Source organism: Diabrotica virgifera, chromosome 1, assembly GCF_917563875.1.
Source record: "Diabrotica virgifera virgifera chromosome 1, PGI_DIABVI_V3a".
Taxonomy (NCBI): domain Eukaryota; kingdom Metazoa; phylum Arthropoda; class Insecta; order Coleoptera; family Chrysomelidae; genus Diabrotica; species Diabrotica virgifera.
The window spans coordinates 102,219,637-102,228,172 of NC_065443.1; positions in this window are offsets into that span (position 1 = coordinate 102,219,637).

Here is an 8,536-nt window from a genome sequence, read left to right on the forward strand (position 1 = left end):
TACCTTTATATAATAATTGCATATCATATCAATATTGTGGAGCAATATATAATTTTTCTGCGTCAGTGACAGAAGGTATGAAATATACGTCAATTTGACAATTTCAATTGACAATGTGAATTATTTAAGATAGTTGCAATATTTCTCCGCGACTCGCGCACGGTCGTTTCTCGTTTCCCTTTCCAAGTACTTGCACACCGCGAATAGCCTTATTCCTTGACAATATCGTTATAATAATATTGTTGCTAAACAGGTAAATTTTCATTGTATACAGGGTCTACGAATCAAACTGTGTTTTTTTCTTAAAGTTTGCATCACCCTGTGGAATATTCTAGCATTTGTAGAATACTGAAATTAAAACTTAACTATAGCCTCATGCTATGCTTTCTCAACATTTTGTTTTTTGATTGATTCGCTTATATGGATAATAAAAAATAACAACTAGACATGTTTTTTATCAATACAGGCTGTTTTTAAAAAAAATTGATAAAGTTTAAGGGGTAAGTTTCCAAGATAGGGGGTGTTGAAATTTTTCTGACAAAGTGGTGATTTATTTATTACTTTAAAACCGGTTGAGAGATGTACATGAATTTTGGTGGGTTTTAAGACGTAGGTATTGCACATTTTTTGGTATACCTACAATTAAGCATTTTAACATTCACCATTGGCGCGCATACAGGTAATATGATGGCTCATATTACCCATATGCGCACCAATGGTGAATATTAAATTCTTAATTGTATGTCAAAGAATATGCAATAACTACGTCATAAAACCCACCAAATTGCATTTGCATATCTCAACCGGTTTTAAAGCAATAAATAAATCATCAGTTTTTCAGAAAAATTTCAACACCCCCTATCTCGGAAACGAAGCATTTGCGGACATAAGTTTATAAAGCAATCTGTCATTATTTTTTCATGCAGAATTGCCCCTTAAACTTTGCCAAAATTTTTTAAAAACACCCTGTATTGATAAAAAAACATGTTTAGTTGTTAAAGCACCTAACTTTTTTATTATCCAACATAAGTAAATCAATCAAAAAACAAAATGTTGTGAAAGCATGAAGCTATAGTAAGGTTTTAATTTCAGTATTCTACAAATACTAAAATATTCCACAGGGTGATTCAAACTTTAAGAAAAAAACACAGTTTGTTTCGTACACCCGGTATACAATGAAAATTTACCTGTTTAGCAACAATATTATTATAACGATATTGTCAAGGAAAAAGGCTACAACATATTAAAAAAGAATCACTTAAATCGGACAACAGGTTTGGGGGATATAAGACATCAAAAATGACCCATTTTTAAGGTGGCCGGTTAATTTTGGCCCAGAGTGTATTTTATTCTGTATATACCATGGACGTATAGATCTTTATTTATACGTCCATGGTATATACACATACAATTCAGAATCAATTGTTGATTCATTTTGCCTATGCATGCCGTTATGGTTCTCATGGCAATCAACCTGTTAACCATTCATAAAAAAGGGATATACAGTGTGGGCCAAAGAAAACAGTCCACCTCGATAATTCGTAGTATTTATTAGATTTTAAGGAATTGAAGAAACAGGTCAATTTTCGATCTAAGGGGGACACATTTTTACGGTACATAGGTAAATCTGTCATTTGTCAACCCCCTCCCTTCCACTTCCCCCACCCCTTATTTTTAAATAGGGAATAGGGGTCGTGTGCTAGCTCATTTGAAAGGTTATTCAATTCTCTATTCAGCAATATTAACATTGACATAATTATTTATACAGGGTGTCTGACAAAAAATATTTTGAATTAAATTAATCTACACAAAAAGAAAAATTTATTTAACTCAAAATACATTCTACTGCTGACAGAAAACATTGTTTGTTGCTTAAATTCAATATTCAACCTACCAAGAGGCAGATGGGTGGCAGCTTGAACATTGAAATTAAGGGGATGGGTACGTAGTAGTTTCTGCTCCAATGCTATTCAAATGGGATTCATTTTTTTCGAATCCTGAGAAAACTAATAAGTATTTTTGAAAAATTTAAACGCAGAATGAAAGATTACGTTATTAGCGATGGCTGAAAGTCCCTGAGAACTTCTATAATGTTTATTTTAATAAGTTACAGGGGTGAAAAACTAAGAGAAAATTTAGTGTGATTTTTAATTTTAAATATCTCATTCAAAATAAACTTTTTATTTATTCTAAGGGACTTTCGGCCCTCGGTAATAATTTAGTCTTTCATTCTGCGTTTAAATTTTTCAAAAATATTTATTGGTTTTTTCGGGATTCGAAAAAAAAATGAACACAATGTCGGTGGTAATATTTTCCAAATCTATCTTTGTCATACAACACAATCAGTCGAATAGAATATTGTCAGCATATTGTCAGTCAGACAGTGACAATTTTAAATGTTTGACATGGCATCGGGAATATTTTGAGTGGTTGATTAAATAATATTGATAGTGTATTTGATAAATAATTGATTTAAGACGTGAACTTAATAAAAAGTTATTTATTATTTATGGAAGATCCAAGCAGAGAATACACCAGGATATATTCAGTGATCCAAGTATTTTCTTGTTAGAGATGTTCAAAATTGTAAGCGTTTCATAGTAACAATATATTATTAAAAAATCACTTTTCCTTTTTCTCGATTGATTATTAGTTTTTGTTGTACAGTAGATAAATTATTACAATCACTGAATACGTAGTTAGTGAAAAAATTATCATATTAATTAACTGAAATAATAATTAAGGCAATTAATTATACAAATAACAGTTATCCAAGGACATTCAAAAGCCATCTTTAAAGTTAATGATGACATTGTCAAGTAAAGTTTACATATCCATACCAGTGAGAATTTTACTACACGTAATTTGCCGTGTAAAGACAGAAAAAGTAGGAATAGCCGTAAAATGTTTGCAAATTTACATACATTCTTCTTTTTGTGTAAATTAATGTAATCCCAAATAATTTTTCTTGGAACCCTGTATAAATAATTATGTCAATGTTAATATTATCTACTGAATAGAAAATTAAATAACCTTTGTTATTGTGAATTCATTTAATGTTATTGAATGTGAATTAATTTAATTCGAAAATAATTTTTTTCGCCACAATTATTCTCATTTAAAAAATTCATAGATTACGTCATCACGCTCAGATTGATGACGTCACTAGTACGATATATATGCCAAAAAATCATAATTTAAAAATAAAAATTTACCTGATTTTTCGCCAAAATATGCCATTCTCGAAAAAATTAATTTATTCCATAATTCTGCCCCTCTCTGTATATATTTTTGAGTTGATCTTGATTATAAACACAGATCTTTTAGTTTTATTTTGAAAACATCTTTCACTTGAATGAAAGTACTTAGTCCATAGAACTATTCCCTAATTTTTCTGGTACTGGTGCAACTTTCTTGCTTGTAAATCGACGCCTATACACTGTGACACCATCAAAGTATGTACTCTTTTCACTCTAGCCTTGGTTTCAAGTTTAAATTAAAGTTTTGCCGGTTTTATATTTAAGTATGTTTTGGTAGCTTTATATTTGAGTCCATGAGAGCCAGAGTGACCTAACTGATTTTAACATTACTTTACATAATCAAAGAAAATGATCAAAAGATATCAATGTCCGATTGTTTTAGTAATTGTATGTTGACCAATAATAATTCTTGGTCAACATAAAACTAGGTACTAAAATCATCGGACATTGTTAGCTTCTGATCATTTTCTTTGATTATCTAATGTAAAGTAATGTTTAAATTAGGCCACTCATCTGGCTCTCATGGCATGGCCTCATTTATGCTTGTTAAATACACTAGGCAAGCTATTCAAAATTCTTATAAAGTCTAGAGTTCGAAAAAGAAATAGAAGAAAATGGAGGCCTGTCACACTGCCGGTATGGGTTCGGAAAATGCAGGTCTGCCATCAGCGCCATAAGCAAGATAGTAAGGGAGAAAGAAGTATGCAGAGTAAATGGATGGTGGCACAATTCCTGGATATCAAGAATGCCATTAACAACGTGAGCTGAGGGAAAATCATCAGATTATTAGAAGAAATGGAAATATCCCCAAACTGCAGAAATTGGTAAAGGATTATTTCACAGGCAGAAGCAATAATATTACTAAAGATGACATAATGAAGACATCTGTGGGGGTGCCACAAGGCTAGGTCCTATGGCCAATGCTCTCGAATATACAGATAAACCTATGTGATAGCAGGGGTGCCACCAATTCATCGACTATTAAGAGAAAGAGTAAAATCATGTATGGCTCATACCGGACGTGAGAGACTGGGTAGGTAGGACACAACCGTAGGGAGACTAACTACTTCTTCACACAGTTCCTCACGGGGCACGGCTCCTTCAGAGCCCACCTGGTAAATATAGAGAAGCAAGGAGGCGGCAACTAAGTTGACTTGTAGGGTTAACGACATGGCAGAACACTGTGTGTTCGATTGAACAGATCTATACGAAAGAGTGGGCAAAATTAAGGCGAATACATAATCTAATTGAAGTGGCGGGAAGACGAGAAAATGAATACAAAGAAATCATGGGGACAATAACTAGAATAATAAAAAGGAAAGAGATCCTAGGAATAAGAGAACAACATCAGACGTAAAAGCCAAGGGGGAAAAAGGAGAAGTGTAGCAAACCGCGCGTGCGTGTTAGGGTAGTCTAAACAAAGAGCCACGCGCGTGTGGCTGGGGCTGGTTTTAGTTGGTAGTCAGGTCATCATGGATGCACCCGAGACTTTCAAGAGGGGAAATGCATTCGGGTGTATGTATTATTTTCTCTTAATCCGACACACGCCAGATATCCTTTTCGGGAGACTCAACTGGCCAAGTTGAAAAAAAGCTTTTGTATTATGGAGATCTTCGGATTTGGTATTTTGAATTTTTGTAAAACTGACCCCGTTCTGGAATTAACTTATATTATTCTTCTTAAGTGTTAATTTATTTTTTAAATTTTATAAAAATATATCAATTAAAACCCTATTGAGAATGTAAATTATAGCAATAATATAAAAACTTTTCAATGATCCCTTCGATAAATATATATTTTATTTTTAGAATAAATGAGATGGATTCTTTTGTTTTTCCGATATTGTTTAGGGGGTGTATCACTTTGTGACGGCACGAAAACACACAAATCAATGAAAATTTACATATTTTCAGTCTTTGAGTATCGTAGGTCTTTTGGATGACATACTTAAGTTTCTAGACTTTCTAAATATAAGCATACCTATACGTTTTTATTTAATAAATATATTTGTTGTCAAAGAAAACAAACCATAAATTATTTTTTAGTTGGTATTACTAGAAGAATTTTAATGAACTTTTGTTCAAATATGAACAATAAACATATAAACCGTTTTATATTCTTGTCTTGTTAACAAAGGAATTCATTTGATTGTAACTATCGAATTAAAAATAAGTTACGGTGTATGCTTTGCGGACATTAAACGTTTCCTAACAGTTTAAAAGGATAACGGGCGATTTCATAATAAAGTTAAAGTGGACTTTAAATTTAAGTTGGTACCTTTACAATGCATTTCCTATGGGTGAATGTCTCTGAGGTTTAATTATTGATAAATATCCCAATCCTCTTTGAGTTTGGTAAAAACAGTTCTTGCTGTCTTTCTAACGTGTACCAGTTCGGCGCACCACCAAGAGTTGGTTCTGCGACTTTCCTGGACCATCCTTATCGGACATGATTTTTTATAAGCGTAGCTTATTTGGTTTTGGATAGATACCGTGTACCTTTCTAATTTTGTATTAGTTCCCGGCGTTTCTCGAGGTAACGCTGTCGAGCTTGTTTAGTGTTATCAATTTTTGACTTTTTGGTATCACTCCAGAAGTCAAAACAACGATTTTTTTTGCAAAAAAGGGTGAACATTAACATATTAATTATTGTTAAACACAAAATAAGCACAAAACAAAAAATATCTCGACAGCTTTACCTCAAAGAAATGTCTAAAGAAAATATATACAAAATTCTAGGTGGATGGGTGAAGTAATTTTTGAGTTACAATATCTACCGCCTTTGTAAAAAGCAGTTTTGAGGAAAACGCGTTTAAAGTATTCTCAACTTTTATTTTTTATTTCTTTTTTGTCTGTCAAATCGTAAAGTGATGCACACCGGAATATATTTTTGAATCGCGGAGTAATTTACAAAAGACTGCGGGAACTTCTGTTGACTGTTGCTCACTACGTTCAAGCGCGCTGGCGCGAACCTGCTGCAAAGCGAGTCAAAGGTAGGGATGTTTAACAGTATCTCCTAACTGTGACGTAAGGAAGCTTTTTTGGGATTGACAACCCTTGTTCGTCGTGTCTAAATTCCCTAGTGATGCACTAGCCCTTCCTCCATTTTCCCTTTTACTTATCTCTTGTGGCTCTTGAAAGTGGTTCTTCAATTAAAAATGATGATATGGAATCTACATCACGATTTGCAAAACTTGTTAATCCTGCCTTTTATCTCAAAATATTGTTTGAGCATGTCTCCCTTGTGGTCTAAATAACACCTTCGTTGGCATTCCACCATTATGTATTCCTTGTTTTGCGATACATATAAAAGTTGCTGAACTTGTATTTGCTTAGTGTGCTTCAGTAACATCATCCGCATTATATAAATGTGTGTCCGTTTCTTCGTCGCCTATTTCAATATGCATTTCACCCTCATCTGTTGATTCCCTGTCTTATTATCCCCACACATTTCTTTAATAATTAATATAATAATTATTATCGCTGCTAATTCCTTTTGAGCTGGTGGCCTATTTCCGCCGATTTCTACTAATCGCAAATACTACACTCACTGATTTGTTATGATTATTATACCTACAGCATGTCAGCATGTGCACTTATTACAGTTTCCCATTGTAAGGCACCATTCTCCTCATAAGAAATTGTCTACGAATATTACAGATTTTTAAAAATCTAAGATAATGTTTTTGAATTATGTTATGAAATAGTTATTTCTGAAACAGTTCGTGAAGTATGATTTTTGCGAACGCACGCGTTGTTTAGAGCACGAGCGACAGCGGAGCAAGTGCTATACATCATCGCGTAAGTTCGCAAAAAGTACTTCACGCACAGTTTCATACAATATTTTATCTACGATAAACAAATAAAAAAAAAACTGTAACTCTTCGTCACTGGAATTAATTTCTATTCTACAATTTTTAGAACTTTGACATTTAAAAATTCTAACTTCTTTCAAACCACAAAACTGTCAAAACTTTTGTTGTAATTTATTGCTCACATAATATCATCACCACTCATCATCACCATGACAACGCGAAAGTTAAGGATATTTGATTATATAAAAGTGTGCCAAAAAACAGTGTGAACAAGCTGAAAATGCGAGCATTACCATAACGAAAACCTTGTTTATTTACGTATTTTAATTCATAATATGGAAAATTGCTATTATGAAAAGTAGTTTAGAATTAATAATTGTTTTAATGTGCAATTATATCATTCTAATTTAAATGTAATGAACTATAAAGGTAGTTTACTTTTTGTTGTTCTGAAGCTATTTCCTTGTGGCATTTTTATAATCAACTATTTTTAATGGGAATAAGCCACAATTTTATGTGGCTTATTCCCATTAAAAATAGTTGATTATAGTTTACTTTTGATCGAAATTCATATTTTTTATATACCTCAATACCTCGTATAAAATTAATAAAATTTTACATATGATGGTTGCATCATAAATCTTAGAACATGAAGAGGTTTTTATGAAGAATAACTTTTCTTCGTCAAATTAAAAAGTTATAAATGAAAATGTTGGTATCCATAATTTGAGAAAAATCTTCAAATATTTTTTTCCATTAGAAGGATGTAATTGCACATATCAGACCATAATTTTTTTATACCAAACAATATTATTTCATATACTGTCGGTTCGCTAAACTCAGACACAACTGGTTAGTGATTTTAGTCAATAATTTTGCCAATTTGGCAAAAAAAATTACTAATTAGTTAATAATTGCTAAATAATTAGTAATTTTGTTAATTTTGGCAAAATTCGCAAAAACAAAAAAATTACCTACTAAAATTACTAGCCGGTTGTGTCGAGTTTAGCGAACCGACTATATTTTAATTTCCTAGCAAATGGAACAGTCCATTTATCATAAAGGGGAGCCCGTATAAACCTTTTTAATGCTGTTAATAAATAATTATTGCTTTTAAAATACATATACTCAAATTGTATTTTTGAACATCTTATTTTTTTATATAATAATTAAATTCACTATCAAAATTTGATAGTGAATGTCATTGATGTTTTATTAATACTTAATTTAAAATTTAGTTTGACATTCACGAAGTGTCAAACTCAAATGTAAATATAACCTATGCTTTGCTTAACAAATTGAGATTAAAAAACTAGCCTACTTAATATAGTATTTTTACTACAAAAACGTTATTACGTAGGTCACAATTTTTGACGTAAGAGAACTGTCAAAACATTAGAATGTGACTTTTCATTATTGCCATGTTTATAATAAACATGACAATAATGAAAGTCACATTCTA